Source organism: Melopsittacus undulatus, chromosome 1, assembly GCF_012275295.1.
Source record: "Melopsittacus undulatus isolate bMelUnd1 chromosome 1, bMelUnd1.mat.Z, whole genome shotgun sequence".
NCBI lineage: Eukaryota > Metazoa > Chordata > Aves > Psittaciformes > Psittaculidae > Melopsittacus > Melopsittacus undulatus.
In genome coordinates, this window is record NC_047527.1 from 15730892 (window position 1) to 15756532 (window position 25641).

General features: G+C 38.8%; 1 long non-coding RNA gene across 1 annotated transcript; it reads right to left on the reverse strand.

Moving 5' to 3' along the window:
* Positions 1-9316: 9316 nt before the first annotated feature.
* LOC115946810 (uncharacterized) lies at positions 9317-22509 on the reverse strand. The gene is made up of 4 exons (XR_004080833.2): positions 22413-22509; positions 17658-17711; positions 10383-10462; positions 9317-9640 (listed from the first exon to the last, which is right to left on the reverse strand). It is a non-coding gene; the product is annotated as an uncharacterized lncRNA (long non-coding RNA).
* Between the last annotated feature and the right edge of the window lie 3132 nt (positions 22510-25641).

Consider the following 25641-nt stretch of genomic DNA (forward strand, 5'->3'; position numbering starts at 1 on the left):
GAACTGTTGGAACAAGTCCAGAGGAGGCCACGAGGATGATGAGGGGACTGGAGCACCTCCCATATGAAGACAGGCTGAGAAAGTTGGGACTGTTCAGCCTGGAGAAGAGAAGGCTGCGTGGAGACCTCATAGCAGCCTTCCAGTATCTGAAGGGGGGGCTATAGGGATGCTGTGGATGGACTCTTTATTAGGGACTGTAGTGACAGGACAGGGGTAATGGGTTAAAACTTGAACAGGGGAAGTTTAGATTGGGTATAACAAAGAAATTCTTTCCTGTTAGGGTGGTGAGGTACTGGAATGGGTTGCCCAGGGAGGTTGTGAATGCTCCATCCCTGGCAGTGTTCAAGGCCAGGTTGGATGAAGCCTTGGGTGATATGGTTTAGTGTGAGGTGTCCCTGGCCATGGCAGGGGGGTTGGAACTAGATGATCTTGAGGTCCTTTCCAATCCTAACTATTCTATGATTCTATGATTCTATGACCTTCTCTCGCTGCTGTATCTTGAGTATGAGGGGAGAAAATATAAAAAGGTTGCAGGTTGAGGTAAAGGCAAGGAGATCACTTACTGTTTACCATTATGGGCAAAACAGACTTGACTTGGGAAAATTAATTTAATTTATTGTCAATTAGAATAGATTAAGATGGATGTGAGAGAGAGACAGAACACCTTCCTCCAGCATGCCACTTCCTCCCAGACTCAACTTCACTCCTTCATTCATGACTCTTCTACCACCTCTCTCCCAGCCTGAGAGGTTCAGGGAGGTGGGGAATGTTGGTTGGTTTGGGGTTTTTTTTTCTTTGTTCAGTCCATATCAGTCCTCTGCTGCTCTTTCGTTCTCACATTTCTTTCCTCTCCAATGTGGGGTCTCCATGACCTGCAGTTCCTTCAGGGAATGAATACCCACTTGCTCCAGCATAAGGTCTTCCCAGACTTCAGGTGGACATCTGCTTCACTGTGGACCTCCATGTGCTGCAGGGGCACAGCCTGCCTCACCATGGTCTGCATCATGTGCTACAGACAATCTCTGCTTTGGCGTCTGGAGCACCTTCTCCCTCCTTCTGCACTGACTTCAGTGTCTGCAGAACTGTTTCTCACAGTTTTTTTCCTTACTCCTCACACTGCCATGGATCATTTTGCCCTTTCTGAGATCTGCTTTCCCAGAGGGCCCATTGGAACTGTCTGGAGCCATCTGCATTTGGCTGTGCTCACTACAGGACAGCCCCTGGCTTTTTCCCACAGGGACCATCCCCTGCAGTCCCCTGCCACCAACACCTTGCAATAGATACCCAACACAGCTGTATGAACATCAGTTAACTAAGTCTTTCTCAAGAAGGCAGGCAAACAGAGCTTTCAAAGCTGCTTGCTGCAGGGATTACAGCTCAACCTGTCCTTTGGTTTATGTGCAGGCACAGGCCACTTTCCATCCTCTTATCAGTTCCAAGTACCATCTTGTAAAGCTGCCCCCGGTGAAAGGTAGACTGAATGTTTGCAGCCTTGGCTGAAGAAAGACACCAGAAGCAGCCATGTGAAACAAACCACACAGCCTGCTTTTTTACACTGAAACATTTTAGAAAACGGCAGGCAACAGTAATGGCATTACTCCAGTGAGTTTCCTGCGAGTTACTTTAGATGATGATGTATCACACTGATGCACATTTTCATTTAATTTAACAGCATAAATTGACATTTCAAAATGAAAGAATTAGTCTGGAGTCCACAGTGAACGGCTGCAACAACTAATGATTGAATGCTTTTTGGAGTGCTCTAAGAGAAATAGTCACTATGCCATTTCTGCTCTTATATTATTTCTTACATAGTACCACCAGTCCTAATAACCTATTTAGCAAAGAAATTTGAGGAGCGATCCTTGTTTTAGTTAATAGAACTTGCATTGTTTACAAGTGAAGCCCAGATTGTATGTTCCATATGTTCTATCTTTCCAACATAAAATGCAGATGACCTTTCCATTAAGAGATTGTCATCTAAGAAAGGTGATGTAGTAAGTAAAAGGCACTGGGATATTTAGAGAACAACTATGGGAATATTTTAATCCAATTTACACATATGTGTGTGTTTAAAAATTATCATAGTGATTCACACAGAGATGTGTTTTAGGAATGTTTTTCAAAGGGCTTGAGGATTAGCAGTCTGGAACCACTGTAGACTCAGAGCTTGGAGGTCTAAGTCTGGCATCCTAGTCTTCTTAAGAGTGTTTTTCTTCCAGAGAATAAAAATCCTTACAGCTTATTGAGATTAGTACTTATTTCAAGTTTAAAGATAGGGGTTTAGGGTGGAAGGTCATCTATTTGTTCTGGGTTCAGCAGTAGCAGTCATTTTTTCCCCTTCGTGGTTGCTGGTGCAGTGCTGTGTTTTGACTTTCGGGCTGGGAACGGTGCTGATAGCAGCGATGTTTTTAGTTACTGCTCAGATGTTTGGTTTGTCCAAGCACTTTCAGAGCCTCATGTTCTGCCAGGGAGAAGGGGAGGCTGGGAGGAAGCAGGGACAGGACACTTGACCCAGGCTAGCCAAAGAGGTATTCCATACCATAGCACGTCATGCCCAGGATGTAACCGAGAGTTATCCCAGAAAGGCTACTGCTCGGGGAGTTGGAGGAGGTATCCATCAGTGCTCGGTCGGGCAGGGTGGGGTGAGTTATGGGTCGGTGGCTGGTGAGGTGTTGTATTCTCTTCACTTGTTATTTCCTTTCTCATTATTATTACTATTGGTAGTAGCAGTAGTGATTTGTGTTATACCTTAGTTATTAAACTGTTCTTATCTCAACCTGTGGGAGCTACATTCCTTGGATTCTTTACCCCAACTCTCCGGGAGTTGGGGGAGCAAGGGGGGTGGGGAGTGTGTGAACGAGCTGTGTTCTTTAAACCACGACACTATTTTATGGCCATGATTGAGTGTCAGTAGAAGGTACATGGTCATAGTAATCATACAGGTGGCATCTGGTGGTTGCATGTGTCATTCGGTAAAACTAATCCTTCAAAATTTGATATAAATAGAGGTTTAGGATGTAAAGGGAGGATGAACTACGTTGATTGGTCTACAATTTTAAGACTGGCCCTGTCATTCTTGAATAGCCATTTCGTATGATTGTGTTGCCCTCTACAGGTCGGTGCCCAAGTGAAATCTGCAAATGGGTCTTTTCCTTTGGTTTGCATAGCTGGCCTCTGTTTTTGGAATAAGAAGTTCACTTGTAACTCAATGAATCAGTGAAGTTCACATCTATGTTCCCTTCTTAAATTCTCATACTTTCTTGCAGTCTAATTTTTCTAGTTGTTCAATAAGATTTGGCATCTAGATACAGTGGCTGCAAGCCACTGAACAAATCTACTTCAAAACAGAATTCAAAGACAAGTAACGAGAGAAGGCCTAAAAATCATTTCTACCAGGGAAAACGGCTTTTAACTTGGCCCACCAAAGCATATACTTAGAAGAACCAATTCTGCAGTGAAAACAATCAGTAGAAATGCTCACATTATACCTGACATAGTTAAATTACACCAGAAAAGGTGCCTTGACACTGGAATCTCAGTCATCTCTACCCTTCAGTTTTCAGATCACTTACATGTTATCTGTATGTGACCACATTGTTTTGCAGCTGAAAGGATTTAGTAGGCTGGACATTGGCTTTGGTAGACCACTTTGTGCATAATAGTGGTCCTGAATAAAGGTTTAATGTCCTAGAATAGCCACAGATGGACTCATTTTGAACTGCTTTAGAGAAAATATTCAGGCTAAACACACACATTGCTTTATTCCAGTACATTATAGGAAAAGCCTTATTAATGATAATGATGAATACTTAAGCTATAAAGTTACTGAGCTATGGACATTCTTTCAGAGTAACTCAAATAGACTTTTAAATAAATCATTCTCCCAGTGTTTCAAAAAGCTATTACAAAGTGGTTCACCAATTTTGTTTACTGTAGCCTGTTTCTTTTTGATTGTTTAACAACTGGAACCAAACAGTTTGAATGAAGACTCAAAACACGTTTTAGATGCCAAGGGGAAGAGAAACTGTCCCTGACCTAAACCTGAACAATGCAGATTTTTAATATTGACCACAGTGTTTATGTACTCAATAGATAGACGCTTCTAAAAGAAGTGACTTGTTAAATAGGGGCACCATTTTGTTCAGTATTCTGAGAGATATGATTGTCTTGCATTTTGTTTTTCATAGCAATTTTCTTTTGAATAAAAGATGAAGCCAGCCTCACTTAACTGATTAGATCTGAGTTCTCTAGTTTGTTGCACTTTCCTTAACCCTGCTCTTGTAAGGAACAAGTGGTGTTACTGATGTTTACAAATGGATGTTAGCTCAGAAGTAAAACAAAGAGCTGCATATGAAGAGTAAGAAATGGAGTGAATGCAAGGTAGTACTGCAGCAGAAAAATATTGTTCTATTGTGGTCTTCTCAGAGGCTGCTAGTATGGTAATGATAATGAATGTCTGTTAAAATTTCTTTAATCTAGTTTGGGGTCAAAATAAACTGTCTCTTGCAGAGTAATGCAAAACTAAAGGAATTGACTTACATGCCATTATGAATGGATTAATAAGAAAAGCTAGTCTGCAACTTCTTTTTCTGGTGTTGTTTGTTGTTTTTTTTTCCCAACACAGTCAACCATATATACCTCTTATTATAGAAATATTCCTTCTAATACCTCTTAGCATAGAAATATTTCTTCTAATGAGTCCCACAAAATTATTTGTTTTATTTTATTGACTTGTAGAGTCAAAGAACTATTAATGTTGGAAGGCATCCCTGGAGGTCTCTAGTCCAGTCCTCCTGCTCAAAACAGGAATGACTACAGCATGTCACACAAGGTCTTTGACCCATGTAAGATGGATAGACAGTTCGTTTGCTTGTTACCTCATTAATTTATTTTTATGGCCAGTGTGCATCACCTCAGTTTATCAGTATAGATTTTCATTAGCCTGTATACATGGCCTCTTTTTCTCATTGGAGTGTTTCAGTGTCTACCCCAGTGTCTACTCCAGACAAGTGTACATAATTATGTGAATATCTTGTTACTCAAAGGTCCTAAACTATCAGGAAAGACAACAGCCTCTTCTGCGTTTGTGAGATGGATACCTTCTGAAGTCTATAGGCTAATCTTTTGAGCATATTAACTGGCATGGCATCTCTCAAGTTAATGTAATTTCACCAAAAAATGTATGCCAGCTGAGTATCTTCTAAGTCTCATGCAGTGAATAGCAGTATTAGTGCATTTTTAGTGCCTATATTCACATTTTCAGCAGTATAAACCCGTCTTCTTTTCACACTTTTAAAGTAATATAGCTAAAGACAGTTGTAAATGTTCACTGGAAAAAAAACTGAAATGTTAGTATATTGCAAGTGACACATATCAGTTTGTCATTTCAGACCAAATCCACCCAGAAATATTGCTATGTTACTGAAGAATTAATGTGAAGTGTGTGATTTTGGTACCAAAAAGATCAGTGTGCAAGACCAATTAGAGATAAAAGAAGTCACTAAACTTGTTTACACAGCTGGACTCACAGTCACAGGCTGATCTCCTCCTTTCAAGTTCTATTTTTTTCTTTTTTCTTTTGCTTTCTTTTCAGGGTCTGAAATTTAAAGGCACAGAGTAGAATATTTTGAAAGTCATTTGCCATTACATTAACTTCCTTTTCTCCCTGGAGTTTTGGGTGTCCTAATACACCATTATAATATCATGTGGGCTTTTGGCTAATGGATGTAGTAACTGCAGACAGATTATATAGCCAAGCAGTAGCTCCTAGTGGTTTCTAGGCAGAAGACAGACCTGAAGCATAAATTTCAGAGCAAAATTTTCCTCTAAATAAAGCTTAGCTATCCTCATTCTTCGGGCTCCCTAGTGTGACTTGGGAAGCTCAGACTTGGTCCCAGCTCCAATTACTTTTTACAGATGTTACACAAATTGGAACTACTTCAGCAAGAGCCACTGTGCAAACCACATTTTTCACTGCCATGTTTTCCAATATTCAACTTCATGTTGGTTCATTGAAGCCTACCAAATTTCTTAGAAGTAGTCTAACTGAAGTGTGAATGCATGATTTTTGTACCTCTGCAGGTGCATTAGCTGGGCAAGGGTGCTTTTTCTGTCCTTGCTCTTTTATCTCTGACAAACTACTGGTACTGTCAGAGACAGGGCTTTGGATTGGATTGACTTTCAGTCTAAATTAACCCACTCCTGTATCAGCTTCTAATTCATCACTTTGACCATAAAGAATCAAGTATTTATTTTCCTCTAGTTGTTTTTTTTTTGTTTGGTTTTTTTTTTTACTTATATATGAGTACTCATCATTGTAGGCAAGCACCATTAGTTTGTCAGAAGCTGGCCAGGCATCATGCATGAATGGGAAAAAAAAAAGAAAACCAAGCAAACAGGCAAATATTATTCTGGGGCTTTCTGTCAGATAGATAGAATAACTGCACAGTGAGCCATTCTTTGTTTCTTTTAGCTGGTAATACAAACTTCTTTGAAGCTAGACATGTATCCCATGCTTACTAGTACATGATCCAGGGAGCAATAATAGGATACAGCTTTGGGTAACATTACCCACGTCCTGTAAAATTGTGTTCAAGTATTGGAGACTGTATCATTCACAGTGTGGCTTTTGGACCATAGTTTCAGTGTGGTACAGCTATACTAGTAGAGGGAATGGAGTTCTCACAACAGACTATGTCTCCTTTGTTGGGTAACAATGGAGCTAAGGTTGTGTGACATGAATGTGACAGCTATGAAATGTCCTCATAAATCCTCTAGCAGTTTCTGCAGTTATGTCTCCAGAGCAAAAAATTTCATTGGTGAATGGAGACTGTAGAGACTGTAGAATGTTAGACTTCAGTTAAGGTACTTGAGCACATTCTTGAAAGGGGCATTTTGCCCTAGCTGCTTTCATAAAAAAAAAAAAAAAAAAAATCTATATTTTACATATAAATGTATAAATGTCAAATTATGGCTGTAAGTGTTCCAATAGGCTCTGTAGCCTTCATCCCCTCTTCTAGGAATTTGGTTGCCTGTGCTCAAGGCCAGATCTCATGCAGTGCAGTTCTAACAGGGATGTATGTCATAGGTATTAGATGCCCTTCTGGGGCCTCCTCAGTTTTCTCAGGAACTGCATTTGAGCTCACATGTTTTCCCCTGGTCTTTGCCTGGACTGTGCCACAAGGATGCTTATGCGTGGCTGTGTCCTTCACTGGTCCTGGCTGGGCCTGGTATCTGTTTGGTCTCTATGGACACCTGTGTGATCTGAACTATGACTGACCTTCATTACTGTTATGGGATCTGCTATACAGGAGAGGGCGCTGTCTGAACAACCTCACTGCCTGCTGTGACACCAGGTTGCCAGGTCTCTGTGAGCTCTTGAACATTTTTGAAAATATATTTCATTTTATGCATTTCTTCAAATATCAAGCATTATCTTTACTTTTCTGTTCACATGTTAACGTGTATATTTTTACATATGCTGCTTCATGACCTGCATTTTACAGCCTCCCAGAATTGAATTCCTTCTGTCTTTCCACCCTTGATTATTTCTTTTGTTTTGAATTTCCTATGATATCCATCATGTCTGAATAAGTCTCTGGGCTTTGGCTTGAACTGACTGGTTTCCTTTGCTATCCAAATTTGAACTATTTTTTACATAGCTAATTTTGGATCTTTCAGTAGTCTTTCTCTGAGTGTTTTGATGTAGATCCCATTCAGTGTTTTGCCTGTTATCTAGGACTATCTATGACTCAAGTCACTTCTCTATTTTTTTCAGCTTCTTCTAGTATCCTCTGTTTAAAATTGTGTTACTTGTATATTATATTTTTATATGGAGTGCAGTTCTCAAATGCCTGCATCACTGTTAGCCTTGGCTGGATGAGTTGACCAAAATTATTAAAAAGCTCAAGTGCTTCAGAAAAAGCTATCATCAGAGATAAAGTTCCTCTTGACTTCTTTTTTCTTTTTGTTTGTTTTTGGTTTCTATTTCTTGCAGATACAAAGTAAAACATGGTTTATGCTTCTCTGGTTGTTTTCCTCATTTCTGAAGAGTTTCAGCTCTGGTAGTGTTTTTCTCTGCTCAGTTCTTCTTCTCAGGGTAGTATTTTAGCTCATGCAATGGCTGCCTTCAAATAGGGTCTGACATTGGCCAAACTTTATTTAACAGTGAGTCAAAGCTCTACCTAATCACTTCAATTGGTCTCTGCCCAGAGCCAAAGAGCTCTTTCAAGCCAAAGAGCTCTTTCAAGTTCTTCTTAAAGGTAGTGCTCTGCAGAGATGGAAGGAGATGGGGTCAGCAACATTTGCAAACTTAGTAGACAGCAGTATTTTGTAATGCAGCAACATATGTGTGAAGTGTAGCAAAACACCCGAAGTATCTGATGATCAGGACTCTGTGTCTGTGTGGTTAGGAGAGTGATGTGTGAAAAATCAATACAAGCCTATTATCCTTCTGTACATATATCAGGCTGAGGGAAGAACAACTTTCAGATGTAATACAGCTGGAGGGTGGGCCTGAGGGGAAACCAGAGAGGATACTATGAAGGGGATACTATAAAGGCATTTTTGCCCTTACAGCAAGCAGCTAGATGCCAGAGCCTGGAGGCAAAGCCCTACCTGCTGACATCTTCTTAGATGTTAACTTAGGGTTCTGGCTGCAGCCCATGAAAAGTCCATGAGAGGTTAAAAGGGTATCTTTGTGGAGCCATAAGCAGACCAGTGCAATAGCAAGACCCAAAAGGTATTACCCTATAGTCAGAGCTGGAATGCCATTACAGACGTCTCTATTCTCTGTAAATGCCCAAAGTGCTGTTTATTCCAGATGCACTTTTCACATTCAAACTTATCTTCCCATCCACGTGCAAATAACTGGAGTGAAGGACAGATACCATAGTGCCCTGACCTCCCAGAAGCTAGTGGGAAATGCTTTTCACCTTATTGTTTTAAATTATTCCTTGTACTGATTTTTTTCCCTTTTGATCTATTTAATATTTAAACATACTTTGTTTAAAGGAAAAAAGAAATCTGGTCTCATAACTAATGATTTTTGGACTCTGCATTAAGAAAACAATGCAGTTCCAGAATTTCAGTCTGCTTTACTCCTTTGTGCATAAACTGCTGCCCTAGATGACCTTTTCTCATCATGTGCCTTTGGGGATGTGTTCCAAGCATATTTTCTAACAGCTTCAACAGCAGTAACAGTAGCATCCAAGCATCAGTTAGCAGTTCTACAATGTAATGTTTATTATCTTCAAAGGGCTTTACAGACATTAGTGAATTAATAACTGAGCATTAGATACTGAGCAGGCATAAATCTAATGCTTTTGAGGATCTCGATAGAATGGTGTTGAGGATAAAATAATTAAAAAAAAAAACCATTGCATCTGTTATGTTGATATATTTACCTCTAATTTTCAAAAGCATGCAAATGACCAGGATTTCAGTGTGCTGGTAAAATGTAGGAATTTCTGAAACCTGGGGGTGAATTTCATACAGAAACAGAATAAAATCTGACCACACACCAGAACATCTCCTAGCAGAAATTGTATTTGGTTAGAGGTTTAAGCATCAGATATGAAATATCTAGACTCTCTGGAACGTGGGTTGAATCCCAGCAGGGTTCATTCAGCTTTTTATCCTGCAATGCAGAGAAACTGAATTATAATCATTTTTCTCTATGTGACCTGGATGAGATGATGCAAACAAAGGTCCTCTCTGCTTGACATGGAGAGAAACCCACCAGTTGGAACCATGCTGGTAGATAGATGAAGAGCCACATTTTCAGAGTCACCTTATTCTAGCCTTTATTTTTTGGCAGGAGCAAACCTGCAAATGGAGATTAGCTGTGACTATTGTTTTGCACACAGACTCATAGATCTGGAAGATTCATGTAGTCCACCTTCTTGTGCCAAAACTGCATAAGAACTAGTCATGTCATTAGCGTCAGATGCTTCTCTAAATGGCTCTTAGAGCTTGCCAGAATATAGCCCTTTTCAAATAATCTATCACTGAGACTCATTGTCCTCACTTTTAAAAAGTTCTGCCGAGTATCTAATGGAAGTTGTCTTTGCTGCAGTTTAGTATTTTTATTTTTTTTTCTATCCTAGCTTCCACCTCAATGGAGACTGCTCCCTTCTTTGCATATTTTGAAGGTAATTTTCATGCCTCCTTCATATTTTCTTCCTTCAGATTTGACTGTTTTCCCACAGAGAGTTCTTGAGACTGTAAGATATTGTCTCAAAGAAATCAGTGAGTGAGTAGGAGCTTATTCTAAAATCATAATAAAGAGCCCTGCTGCTCCAGAAGCCGCCTAGGAAGGAAGTTTGATACATGATGTCCCTGTTTCTTCTTGATCTTCCAGCTGTTCTCCCCACACCCACCTGTACTTGCAGTTTGCAGATGTACTGAAAGGCTCTTCCTGTCTCCACATACTGTTGCCAGGCATCTTGCAGCTTCTGCCCTGTACAAATGCAAAGGAAAAGGTATCTTTTAAATCATATTTAAATATATACTAATTTGGAGATGGCTGTGACTTCTGCAACCTTTTTGCATTCAGCTTTATTAAAGGTTTGGGGATTTATTTGGTTTTATTTTTCACCTTTTTTTCTTTAGAAAAATATTGGATTTTAATAAGAGTAACATCCTCAATATAGACCTTGGTAGGGAGTAGATTTTACAGCATTAAAAAAGTGATTCACACCCACATGTAAGTAATTTCTTTTAAAATGAATGTTGAGAATATATTTTCCCTGTGCCTCCACTCCTACACAGTGAGCAAAAGTCCACAAGGCATTTGATGATTTTTTTTTCCAGTGGAATTGTTATAGATTTATTCAGAATCCCAAGACTTTGAGAAAAAAAAGCTGTCCTTTTTTAAGCCTGTGACCAGGAATTAAAAAAGGAAATCAGAATTATTTTCTTTTTATAATAAAGAAAACAAAAGGAAAAAATATTTAACTGAATGTCCTGGTTTAAGCCCAGCCAGCAACCCAGAACCACACAGAAGCTAGCTCACTCTCCCTTTTCTTCCCCTCTCTCCCAGAGGGATGGGAAGGAGAATTGAAAGAATGCAACTCCCACAGGTGGAGATAAGAGCAGTCCACTAACCAAGGTATAACACAAAACCAGTATTGCTACCACCAATAATAATAATGATAAGGGAAATAACAAGGGAAGAGAATACAACTGCCCACCACCTACTGATCGATACCCAGCCCGACCTGAGCAGAGATCTAGCCCTTTCGGGTAACTGTCCCCAGTTTATATACTGGACATGATGTGCTGTGGTATGGAATACCTCTTTGGCTAATTTGGGTCAGGTGTCCTGTCTCTGCTTCCTCCTGGCTTCCCATGCTCCTCCTCCCTCCCACAGCATGAGACTCAGAAAGTCCTTGGTCAGAATAAACACAACTTAGCAACAACTAAAAACATTGGTGTTAACAGCACTGTTCCCAGACTGAAAGTCAAAAACATAGCACTGCACTAGCTACTAAGAAGGAGAAAAATGAATGCTACTGCTGAACCCAGGAAAGTATCCACCCCATATTCCATACCATTCACATCATGCTCAGATCCCACACTTTTTCAATATACCATCACTCTTTTCTCATATATATATATATATATCCACACACACTCAAAGACAGAGATATCATTCCTTAGTGCATGGATCAATCCCTATAAAGCTGCTGAGTCCATTTGGTCCATGATCTCTCGTAACAGTCTTTTAGGGCAGGAAAGGCTGTGTGCAGCGTTGGATTGTTGCCTGCTGATGCTGATCATTCCTTTACCACAGAACTCGTCTGGTTCTATCAAAGTTCATTCTTTGTTGGGATGATGGTTGGACGCAAGTCAGGGCCAGTCACTGATGATCTGGAGACATCTAGTTGGTGGGCTATAAAAGTGCTACACAGCAGGCAACAGCATGCAGTTGAGTTCATTGGCTGTTTTCCCCTAAAATCAAATCCTCTTGAGGTACACATCAGAATTCCCCATTTTCCTGCATTACCCACCAAGTATATCTGCGTCCCTGAGCAAAAAGAATACCACGAATGGGTTTGCCTTTATGTGAAGCAAGAATAACCCAGACTGTCTTCCCCAGCAAGTTCTTTATGTGCACCACGGGAACTTTGTCCCCTTCTACAGTATGTAAAAGTTCTGACTGGGCTGGGCCAGCCCTGTTGGCAGATTCTCTGGTGTTGACCAGCCAGGTGGCTTTTGGTAAATGTATATCCCAATGTTTGAAAGTCCCACCACCCATTGCTCTCAGGGTAGTTTTTAACAGCACATTGCACCTTCTGATTTTCCCAGAGGCTGGCACATGGTAGGGGATGTGATTATACCCACTCAATGCCATGTTCTTTGGCCCAAATGTCTATAAAGTTGTTCTGGAAATGAGTCCCATTGTCTGACTCAGCTCTCTCTGGGGTGCTGTGTTGCCACAAAACCTGTTTCTCAAGGCCCAGGATAGTGTTTCGGGCAGTGGTGTGTGGCAGCATACATTTCCAGCCATCTAGTGGTTGCTTCCACCATGATAAGCACATGGTGCTTACCTTGGCAGGTTGGTGGGGGTGTGATACAATCTGCCAGGCCTCTCCATATTTGTACTTCAGCCGTTGTTCTCCATACCAAAGAGGTTTTAACTGTTTGGCTTGCTTAATTACAGTACATATTTCACAGTTATGAATAACTTGGGTGTCGTGGTTTAAGCCCAGGCCGTAAATCAGAACCACACACTCTACTCCCCCCTCACCTCCCTTTCTTCACCAAACTCCCGGTGGGATAGGAAGGAAAATCGAAAGAATGTAACTTCCATGAGTTGAGATAAGACCAGTCCAGTAACTAAGGTATAACACAAATCAGTTCTACTACCGCCAATAATAATAATGATAAGGGAAATAACAATGGAAGAGAATACAATACCACCTGCTGACCGATACCTAGCCAGACCCAGCAGTGCACTTGCCCTTTTGGGGTAACTCTCAGTTACATCCTGGGCATGACAGGCTGTGGTATGGAATATCTCTTTGGATAGTTTGTGTCAGGTGTCCTGTCTCTGTTTCCTCCTGACTTCCCCTCCTCCCTGGCAGAGCATGAGATTCAGAAAGTCCTTGATCAGAGTAAACATTACTGAGCAGCAACTAAAAATGTCAGTGTTATCAGCATTGTTCCCAGACTGAAAGTCAAAAACATAGCACTGCACTAGCTACTAAGAAGGAGAAAAATGACTGCTACTGCTGAACCCAGGACACTGGAATTAATATATACTGTTTTCATGTGACAGTTTTAAAAATATGAAAGAAGAAGCAAGAGTATCTGGCAAGTTTCTGATGAGTATAACACTGAAGATGTTCACTGATTGCTGTCTGTTTCCTTGTGTGGCGTCAGTCTCAGGTCAGATTCTAAATTTCCTAGCAGACTGTTGGGGCATCAACTCCACAGCAGCTCAGGTGGTACCCCAAAGGATAAGTACAGAATGCAGCTTCATGTGTCCGAAACTGGGCAAACAGGTCAACTGGGAATAGGTAATATGAAAAGCAGCTGCAAAGGCAGAGAGGCTTCACAGGGAACTTGTGCTCAGTCTGCCTTGCCTGGTAAGGAAAAATGCAGAGGGTGTTGGGTCCTGAGTAGGGACCAGACTTAGAGGCTGAGGAGACTGCTGGTCAAGCCACTGAGCACTTGATACTTCTAACACACTTCAGCTAGGAGGCAGAACAACAGTGTTTGGAAAGGTCAAACTTCGAGCTCCCATCTCCAGGGGTTTATTATCCTTGGTCAGGAAGCAATTTTCCCAAACGCCCTGGAAATAGTAGATGAGTTGGCATTCTCTGGCAGCAGCAAGCTAGCAAAAGCCACAGTGAGAAGCAGTAGGTAAAACCCATTCCATTTTCTTCTTGGATTCAGGCAGACATCCATGAAACATGTTTGTTCAGATCATTATTTTCTAATTTGTTATTCCCCTTCCTTCCTTCCTTCCTTCCTTCCTTCCTTCCTTCCTTCCTTCCTTCCTTCCTTCCTTCCTTCCTTCCTTCCTTCCTTCCTTCCTTCCTTCCTTCCTTCCTTCCTTTCCTTTCCTTTCCTTTCCTTTCTTTTCCTTTCTTTTCCTTTTTACTTTTTTTCCTTTCCTCATAAAAGTTGGAGCTAAAAATACAGGGTTTTTTTTGCATTTTTTTTTTCTGTGAAAAAAGAAAAAAGGAAGAGAAGATAAAATGTATGAGCTAACCACTGCAGAACTAGTGTATCAGTGTATTTGAATCCAGAGATGACCACTTATTTGTCATAGTACTCAATAATCTTAGTTGTCACTACATGTGACACCATATATATGACATGTGAAAGTGAACTTGCATTTTAGTATATCCATCAGATTTTTATGTCATTTAGCAGTTTTGAGAAAAGCTGTCCTATGAGAGGAATCATGCTGTGCATAAAGAGAAACATCTAAAAATAGCTAAGCTAAGTAAAACTGAAGTTTTTCTCCCTCAAGGATTGAGCAACTTCTTGTCAAATAAAATAAAAATCTACAAACTGATACTACTACATATTTTGGGGAGAAATTCAACATCCACATGTAATCTGTCATAGTTGTTATCCTAAATAACAGAGGAAACAGCAGACAGTAAATGCAGCTTCTCTCTGCATGGTACATTTTTGCTCCCAAAAGCAGCTAAAAATGGCAGAACAACCTCTTGCCTCAGTGTTATCAATGAAGAATCAGGAAAATACCTGGAGATAATTTCCCACTTAGCGGTAATGAAGTGATTACAGAACAGATATATGGCTTGGATCTTTTCAATGCGTGGGCTAGTCTGGAGTTTAAAAGTGAGAGTGAAAAAAACACCGCTGCAAACAACAGTTACAAGCCCCCAAACCCAAACCAAAACAAATGAAAAGATGCAGAAGCTTTAAGTTTGAAAATTAATGAGTAATCCTTATAAAACCCAGCAGTGAGATACTCTTGCAATAAAAGCAATGTTAGCCTAACAAAAGTGACTTACACATAATGTAAGATCTATTGCAGCAAATATTTTGTATGAAAAAACATTGAGACACATTTTCATTCAACACAGTTGCTAGAATCTGCTTCTCGATTCGTTGATCTAACCATGCCCTATCTGTGCTTGTTGCCTCTCCCTGGCTCTCCCTTCCTCACCACATCATCTTCAGCCCTTTCTTTTTCAAGTCCTAAGTATTTAGTCTCACATTATCACATTTGCTAATTCATCAGGGTTCAATCCTCAGTCTGTCAGCAGTAGCAACTACAATCGCCTGCTTATCTGTTTCTTCCTCAGGCACAAACCCTTAAGCTTTTCTTTACTGTGTCTCCAAACTTTCTCCATCTAGCACTATCTAAGCAATTGCTTGAAAAACTAATACACTAAACTTTGTTAATGACACTGAAGAAAACCTACCTGCCTCTGTCTTTCCTCAGTTTCATATAGCATATGTGGGAGAGAGACTGTCTTTGCATCCTAGTGTATATATATTGCAGGCCAAATTCTGAGCTTCATGAATGCTCTGCTGACTGTAAGGTATGAATATGGGCCTTTCATGTAGAAAGTGGAATGTGCAGTATCAAATAAAGTCTTGTGATTTGCCAAAGAGAAAGTAATTGTCATTGATTCAAGTTTGTAGTATCATATATCTGTTCCACACCAAAGTTTCATATAACTTTATAAAGTACAAAATAAATGTTTTTTAACAGTTTGCCCTACATATAAAACTGTATATTCCGCAGTTTCCTCTATTGTCTTTGACAAACAAATTTAGAAACCTAAGCATTGTAGAAACATGTGAAAGTATATGAAAATAGGGATTTTTTTTTTTGACTTGGATGTCCTGTGCAGCAAAAGAATTATGGAATGGATATTATAGAATTTAAATTGAATAGAATCAAAAACCATATCTATTTGCTATTCACTTGAGGTCAATTTTGAATGACAAATAGTAGAGGACCTACATCTATTATTTATTATAGATATTATATTTTCTATGTCACCTGTAGGGTTTATAGGATTGCCCATTGATTTTAAAAGGAGTTGGATCAGTGTTTTACATTGTAAGCTACTTGAAGTGCTGACTTTTATTGATGCAAATTACAGATAACTTAATCTATAAGAACTGCAATATTAATACATTTTATATGTATAAATTCAGATGAACGTATAAAGAGAACTTTACAGAAGCAAAAGAGAAGATGACTTATCAACTCTTACTATAGGCAATATTGTATTTCAATTTTTTACTGTAAATGAAATAAAAGCAAGCAAATATGATTTTCTATTGGAGTTATATAATTTTTTTGAAAAAAGTTTCACGATAGCATACATGAAACAGTGCAAAGTTAAAAAAAATCCATTGTGATTTTGGTAATCACTTCCAGCCTGAATGCTCATTTCTTGACATAGGCAATATAAAAACAGGAACACAATTTGCAGAAGATGTGTTTCTTTTGAAATTTTTGTGTTTATTTCTCCAGATTAGACTGAGAGCAATGGGGTTAATTTTTCTTGAAGTGGCCTTTGATTTTAGCACAATGGAGTATGCGAGTTTGCTTTTCTTAAATTGTGTTGGCAAGGTGGGAGGGAATAAGTGGAACAGAGGTGCTTGCCAGTAATTTCCTTCCCAGTATGACACTGATTGGAACAATCCTCTTCTTTCTCAGGCAGCTCTAACTTACCCGCTAACAGCCCCCACATGACAGGTGAGCAAAGAGCTACAGATATATCATGAACATCCTCTCTGGGGATTTGGGATAGGTAGGATAAAGGTTGTTGTTTCATTCTTGGGGTTTGTTCTTTCTGCAGAGTTGTTTTTGGAGAGTCTTCCAGATTGGTTTTATTTTCTTTAGATTGTTGAAGTGTAAAAGTGAGAATCTTCCCCTAATTAACTATTTCCAGAGTGAGTTTAGAAAGGATTGATTACAAATGACTGCTTACATCTAATTCCAACTTGCACTGACAATATTTTCTCAAGATTTCAAGGGCAGATTAGCTTTCTTAACTGAAACAGAAAGCAGGGCTTGAGATACTGTTCTTGCTACTTTGGTTGCTGCCAGGCATCAACAGTTTTGAACAGTGATGCTTTTTTTCTGATGAGTAACATGAAAATTGAGTAGAAAATTGATTCTAACTAGAGTCTTAGCAACTAACTTCAAGATTAAAACCCACAGAGAGTCGTACAGTATATTAGTGGCCCCAGTAATATCCAGAAACTGACCTTTTCTTAAGAATACTATGCAATCTCACAATGTCTAACTGGGATTACACTCCTGCGGGTGCTCATTTTTCATGCTTTTAGTGTAAGGCTTTTACAGAACGTGCTCAAAATAAACACAACATATTTAAGGATCTTCCTGTGTATCTTAAATCTGTTCATTGTATGTAAATAATGCTGAAGTTACTGACACAGTTGAGAATGAAATTGAAAGAGAAGAGAGATATGACAGTTTTTATGATGTTTATCCTTCTTCCCTGGAAATCTTGTACCTTTTCTATGGATGTCAGTCAGTAAGAGTTGAACCATATGACCTGTCATTAATAAAATTAAACTGAAAAGAGAATGTGAATGAGAATGAAAAAAGCTCTGCTCAGAATTGCATGTCCCTGCTTTGCACAGTATCTAAGAATTTTGAAGACACAAAAAACAGAGCTTACTTCAGTTGACTCTTCTTCCTCTTTGGTGGAATGGGCATGGTCTTCAGCTAGGTGCTAGGGTAAGAGAGATGTCATGAATACTGTAAAGTCAATGATCTTTACATGAGACAACCACCTTCTCCTCAGGCTCACTGCTTATCTCCTAGTTCTTCCCACATAGACAGAACCTATGAGTGATCTCCCAACAATGACAAGTGGGCTTGAAGAATAATATAGTGATCCCTAATGTTTTAATGCAGGTTGAAATGAGATGTCATAGAAACTGGAACGATTTTACTCAGCTCACAAGTCAATTGACTTTACTATAAATATGGCAAATCAGACCATGATTTTAAGGGAATGCAATGAAGAAGGTGCTTTCTTCCAAAGAACAGCTGAGGAAAATGAAATACATACCCTTGTGACTGCAACAGCTACAAGGATCTTAATCAAAGAATTTGTGCAGGAAATTAAAAGTCCTGTACCAAGAATTTTTAACATCAGATTAAGAGTGGCAGCACACAGTCAGTTCAGCTGGCTAATTATGTGGGCAAATGAACCCATTCAGTTAATGTAGAGAAATAGATCCCTTCAGAAGTCTATCTAAACTAGGAATCTACTTATGTTTTTGAATCATTCTTAAGTGGAATCTATTCTTCATTGCATGTAGTGGGAAACTGGAGCTGCTAGATGGCCAAGTGCCTAAAGCTGGATGAATTAAGTATCCTAAAGAGAAGGAGTAGCCTGGAAACTTTAACTCTGATGGATTCATTTCAGCAGAATACATTGCAGTTTAACAGAAGTCTCAGGGGAGACCTTATAACAATTCCTGTACCTAAAGGGGCTATAAGAAATCTGGAGAGAAACTTACAAGGGCATGTAGAGACAGGACTAGGGGGAATGGATTTAAGCTGACAGAAGTGAGATTTAGATTAGACATTAGGAAAAAGTTCTTCACTATGAGGGTGGTAAGGCCCTGGAACATGTTGCCCAAAGAAACTGTCAACATCCTGACTATGGCAGTATTCAAGGCCAGGTTGGACTGGCTCTTGAGCAACCTGGTCTGCAAGGCTGTTGCAATTACATGATCTTTAAGGTCGCTTCCAACCCTAACTCGTTCTATGATTCTACATTATGATGATTTGCTCAGGGCATGATGATAGATGGAAAATTGAAATTGCAACATGCACTTACAGAAGATTGACACAGACAAAGTTAGTGTCACCACTTGGTGTGATAAGAGGCTATTGAAAAATTGTGATGTTTGAAAAGATTTGGAATTCAGGCTAACACTCAGTAAAGTACTTTGTGCCAATTTATGCACTAACCTTGAAAAAACATAAGCAAACACAACACCAAAGCTAATCCTTAAGAAACTCAGTAACCACCATCCCTTTAGATTGTTTCTTGATCTGTCTTCCTTTAGCAAGTTATTTTTCCAGCTTATAACTTCAATAGTATCCTGCTGGGTGTAACATCAGAAATCTGGCAAAATAAACCTTAAATTTCTAATTCAGTTTTATATAAACTGTATGCTGTCACTGACAGCCATGTAAATCAGAAGTAACTCTAATGAAATCAGCAATCCAACAATGGCTTAAAACATGTGTGAGGAGAATTAGATCCTCTCTGTCTTCCTCCTTTCTGTCAGCTAAATAAGCTTTCAGGCTTTTGAAATAAATTCAAAGTTCAAACGCTGTGAGAGCTGACAGTGCCAAGATCCTATAGAACACATCTGCCCTTCATTGTGTTTGTTCAGCATTCATCTGAAGGCAAAATTTAGTTTGTATGCTGAACTGGGACAAACCTACAACACTTATTAGTATTTTGGGCACTGGAAATACATAATGAAACTGTCAGCATAATCTAAATTATGAGATAGATAATTTATCTGCTGTAAAACTGAATGAAGAGTGTTCTCTGCAGCTCTCAGAATAATCCTCTGTTTTATATACTTGTCTAAATGCTGACCACATGTTGGGCAATGTGTTTGTAGCATTTGCCCCAGTGTTTGATTTTGAACTGGCATGCATTCACCACTCCTAGTAAGCAAAATAATCCAGGGGAAAAGCACAAAATCCCTATTAAAGAAAACAATTTCAATAACAAGTTGAGCCCCTCAGGGACTGAGCTATTAAAAAAAAATAATCAGAAACTTGGAGGGTGGGATTTTGTGCTTTTATTTGCATTTAAGATATCCACAAGGCCAAGACACAAAGCCAAGAAATGGTGTATTTGGTTAAAAACCTGAAGAAAGAGAATTCATTTCTTTGTGAATTTAACAACTACTGTAGATTAGAAAATGGGCTCTTACCAAAACTGCCAACTATATAAAAATATTCCTTTGTTCCAGAAATCCCTCTGGGATGACATTCTTTACATGTGTTAATTTCTGTTAAGTTATATGATGTTCTACTAATGAACGGAAAAAAATGGTTAGAAGGCAATGAGAAAGTGAGCTAGCCAGGAATCTTTCATTATTCAGAGGCATGCATGAAAGGCTGGTCAGCATTTCCATTAAAACTTGCTATTTTCAGAAGTTTATGCTCAGCTGTAAAAATTTTCTCCAACTGACTAGTTGAGGGTTTCAGTGTGAGTACACAAGTTGTTTTTACTCATTATGACTTAGAATCATAGAATAGAATCATAGAACAGTTAGGGTTAGAAAGGACCTTAAGATCATCTAGTTCCAACCCCCCTGTCATGGGCAGGGACATCTCACACTAAACCATGCTACCCAAGGGTCCATCCAACCTGGCCTTGAACAACAGCAGGGATGGAGCACTCACAGCTTCCCTGGGCAACCCATTCCAGTGTCTCACCACCCTAACAGTAAAGAACTTCTTCCTTACATCCAATCTAAACTTCCCCTGTTTAAGTTTTAACCCGTTACCTCTTGTCCTATCACTACAGTCCCTAATGAAGAGTCCATCCCCAGCATCCTTATAGGCCCCCTTCAGATACTGGAGGCTGCTATGAGGTCTCCACGCAGCCTTCTCTTCTCCAGGCTCAACAGCCCCAACTTTCTCAGCCTAACTAAAATAAGTGTGATGTAAAAAGAAGTGGTTACATTTGGCGGAGTTAGTGACATTTAGTTGCATATTATTATGAAATGCAAATTCTTAACTGAAATGCAAAAAGCATAGTCTAAATCTGGACCTCTAAGAAGGGTGACCTTGTATATGAATTAGATTGAAGTCAATTTTTCTGGCAGTGAGAGTGGAATAGGCTTTGTGAGTTGTTTGGGGCAAGCCAGTTGGCCTTTCTGTGTCTCAGGTTTCGATATTAAAATCTGTTTCTAAAACCTGTTTCTAAAGGAAGTAACTAATCTTTGGTTTTAATTGTTGCATGGTAGTATACTGAGGTCTTACATTAATTTTTCTTTTTTTCTTTCCCTCTTCCCTTTTCCTTTCCCATCTCCCTTCCCCTTCCTCTTTCCATTTCATTTCCTTTTTTCTTTTGCTTTCTTCTTCCCTTTTCCCTTCTCTTTCCCTTTCCCATTCCCCTTAACTTTAACCTTCCCCTTAACCTTCCGCTTAACCATCTTTCCTCCTCTTTCCCCAACTTCTCAGTTAAAAGTTTTGGTTTCCAGTGGCAATAATCAGAAAGTCCGTTTTGTAACCCTGCAGTATATAGCTTTCGAAGTCTTTAATGAATGTTGAATATGCCCTGCTTCTGGACTTCCATTTTCTATTGTAAAATACTATTTTAAAAACAGATTTCATTCTGTTGAAATTCTGCAATGAGGGTCCTGTTTTTCTCAAATATCTAAGACCTGTTTATCATACTTTGATAGTTTTGCAATATGCTTAAACTCACCTTGTGAATGGTTATTCACTGTAACTATTCTTGTTAAAGGCCTTTGCAGAGCCCAGTCTCCTAGATAGTCTTAAAAAATGAAATAGTCATTAGTCCAACCCCTCTGCAACAAGCAGAGACATCTTCAACTAGATCAGATTGCCCAGAACCACATCGAGCCTGGCTTTGAATGTCTCCATGGATGGTACATCCGTCACCTCCCTGGGTTTTATCAAACTCATTGTAAAAATATTTATTCCTCACATGCAGCCTGAATCTCCCCTCTTTTAGTTTAAAACCATTATACCTGTCCTGTTGCAACAGTCACTGCTAAGAAGTCTTTCCCTTTTTTTTTTAGAGGCCCCATTTCAGAGCTGAAGGACCACAATAAGGTCTCCCTGGAGTCTTCTCCAGGCTGAACAATAGCAACTCTCTCAGTCTTTCCTCACAGGAGAGGTGCTCCCTCCCTTTGATCACAATTTGTTAGGTCTTCTATTCTACTGTCCTGACGCAAACCTAAACTCAGGAAAATATTTAGAAAAACTAATTCACCTACTTGATTTAGTTCAATGACCTAGCTATCTTATCTTAGGCATTTGGGACAAGATTCATACTGAATGGCATGAAAGTGATCTGGGAGAATTTCAGAGCAGAAATCTAACTAAAATGCTTTAAACATCCTGTCTGTAGAAGTGATTCTTCTACTGATCATAGGAAGAGTTTAAGAAGAATAATGTGTAGTGTAAGTACTCGAAAACAGGTGCTTCAAATTTCTTTTCCTAGAAAGAGATAAATCTTCGTACATTCTTTAAACTGTTGGTTAAAGAATGACTAATAGGTTTGATATATTCTTTGCCCCTACAATAGGACACCAGCAAACAAATTAATCTTTTGGGTACAGTTATGCATATTTTCTGTGTATATTTATGAACCATTAAGAAAAATGATCTATACAGTACTCTCTTTAAGTTGTCTTACCTTCAAGATCCATGAATGAAATGATTCCTGCTGTGTCTGATTTCACCTGTTGACCTTATCCTGCTACTCATTCAGTCTGGTGGCTGCTGAAAAGTCAGATGAAATGTGAAGATGATGAGCTGTCTGATGTATCTGGGCTTTTTTTCAGCTGACACACCCTTTCAGCTGATCTCCTTTTCATCTGAGGCTTGCATTAGTCATTATAATTACTCCTTAGTATTGCAAACACATAAGGAAAGTGGTATGCAGAAGGTTGGAGGTGGAATATGTACAAATTCATTAGTCAAGAAGCTGCTTCAAAACAGATCATAATGGGAAAATTATGTCCTTCCCTCCTACTTTTTCCATACTAGTACAAGCATGTTACTTATGTAAACTTAATTTAGTCTAAACAGGAGTGAAACTTGGGACTGTAATTTCCTGTCTTAATTTTTTACTGATGTGGTACATGACTGTGCAAAAGTAAAGGATCTGACCTCCACTGAAATCATTAACCGTTTTGAAATGAATTTGAAACTTAAAGTAACTTCTTGAACATGTCACTCTCTATCATCTTCACCCACTCATTTCTGTGTTAACAGCTAATATGGAATATCCTCTAGCTACTATATACATATGCTAGGCCTTCAACAGAGAAGATCAAAATATCTACAGTCATTATCTAGGAAATGTGTTGATATATATTCTAAAATGAAATTTCCAGTAACTCTCCTGGATCAGTGACCAAAAACTTCGTAAAATCTACGTGATAGGGGTTGGAAGCAGAGTAACATGATAAAAAATGGTGTGGATATTTTTCCCTTTGGTTTTCCAATAGAAAATCGCTGAATTCTCTCCATCCCATTCCAAAACAGGAGAAAACAAGCAGAGCAAATACTTGCCTACCCCCTCCTTGCATTTGAAGGATTTTAAAAGTCATCTAGTTCATCCCCCTGCAATGAGCAGGGACATTTCCAACCTGATCAGGTTGTTCAGAGCCCTATCCAACCTAGCCTTGAATGTCTCCATGGATAGGACATCTACCAAATCTCTGGTCAACCTGTTTCAGTGTTTCACCACCCTCATTGAAAAAAAAGTTATTCCTTATGTCTACTCTGAATTTACCCTCTTCAGTTTAAAATGTTACTCCTTGTCTTGTCACCAACAGGCCCTGCTAAAAAGTTTGTCCTCATCTTTTTTGCAAGACCCCTTTAAGTATTCAAAGGCCATAATAAGGTCGTGGTGTTAAAACCAGTCTGTTTCAGACTTTCAGCAGGTTCAGGAATGTGATTGACTTGTTGAATACAAAAATGGCAAAGGCATGTAGGTTAATCATTTCTAAGCTCTTGTTAACAATTATCTAAACGGCTATTAGCCTCTGCTCAGGAACTCTCTGTGTGTGCTGAAAGTACTTCTTCTCCTAGAGCCTTGGAAATACGGATTACTTATCTATATTTAGGTGTATATTACTTGCATATGCTTACAAACTCTGTTGAAGATGAAACTAACTTAATATACATGTACAAAATTCTAAGGAGATAAGGTATTTGACAAAAAAAAGCAGTATGTTTAAAACATTTAAGTTAAATCAACATGGTAACTATCATGAACTGAGCAATGAATGGACCTCTATTAGATGGAAGTACAGATTTCCCACCAAACACTCATTTGTATGGCTTTCAGATTGGTCAGTTCTGCTATCAGTTATCTTGCTCATACAACACATAATAGAACAAAAAACCTCAAAATAAAACAGCAAACTCCATTACTTTCAGATGACTTGATAACAGCTTATTTTCGGTTATAATTGTGAAACTTTTTAAATTAGAAATTCTGGCATACTTTTCATTCAAGATACATTGGTAAGTTTGCATTTTTTGTAGTTTCCCTGATTCTCTAATTTTATTTTTTTTTTTGACATGTTATCTGACTCTTATCTGGAATGCCTTGAGCAAAACATTTATCTGTTCTTTAGACAGAAAAAGTAGTCATAGGGAAGGTTCTAAAGACAAGCCAATTCCTCATTTCATTCCTGCTCAGGAATCTTCCTATTTCATCATAGGAGTTGTTGAAACTCCAGTAGAGAAGATAAATTTTATTGGTTTACTTCTTAGCCTCATCATTTACTGAGATATAACCCTTAATAGATATTGACATTCCTTAGGACTAAGATACTCGGTCTGATTCATAAAGGTGATTTTCACACATTTTGAGCTAATGCCTGTCATTTTTAGACAACTAAAAGTAGACATTGCAGACTCAGGCCTTTGTTGACATGAGTTTGCATTTTACTGGCTTAATACTTATTTCTTTGTGTGAGGCACATGATGAGCCCGGGAATACTCCTGATATGTTGTTATTCTGCCTTGAGGTGCCACTGTAGTGCTAGTGGAAGTGAGGACAGCAGCTTCATCTTGAGCAGCAGAAGGAAAAGCAGCAATTTGAATCGTGTGCCATTTCCCCTTTATTCTTTAAATTATTCTGTAAAAGACATCAAGATGCTGCTTGTTCACTGTATGATTGTGTTCTCTGAGGAATCAATAGCGAATGACATAGCATGTAAATTATAGATAATGAAGTACATATGCGTAGACACTATTTGAAGTGCCCAAGGTTAATTTCTGTGTAAAATAGTGATGTATTCACTTGAAAATTGATCAGTTATATGTAAATTAAGGAAGAAAAACCCTTTATTTATGACATCTTTATAAATTAATCAATGTACTTATTTAGTGACTATGTTGATGCCCCATTTGAAATGAATTTACGATATACATAAGCAATAAAAATAACATCAAAATATAAAGTTATTTATGCTAATAATGTAAACCATATTGTTTTGTAGACAACCAGATGCTTCAGAATAAAAAAGATAAATCGAAAAATTAAATCAATAAGAAATGAAGCATCCTCTTATGTCTGATGCAATGGATTGGAAGCCAGGAAATTTGATTTCAATTTCTGACTCTGTCACAGGCTTCCTGTGTGACCTTTGATAAGACATGTTTTCTCTCCAGACCTTGGTTTCTCATCAGTTTAGAGGAAAGAGTAATGTCCTTCCTTCTGAACTTTTCTCTCTCTTTTTTTTTCCTTAATTTTTACAAAGGTACAGTATATGTAATGTTACCCTGAAAACTGCATTAAATGCTTCTTACTTTAAATTGTAAGCTTTCAGGGGTATGAAAGATTTTGGGGGCCATAGATATTTTATATCTGAATTCGCCTTTTGAACATAGCCCCAGGCCAGCAC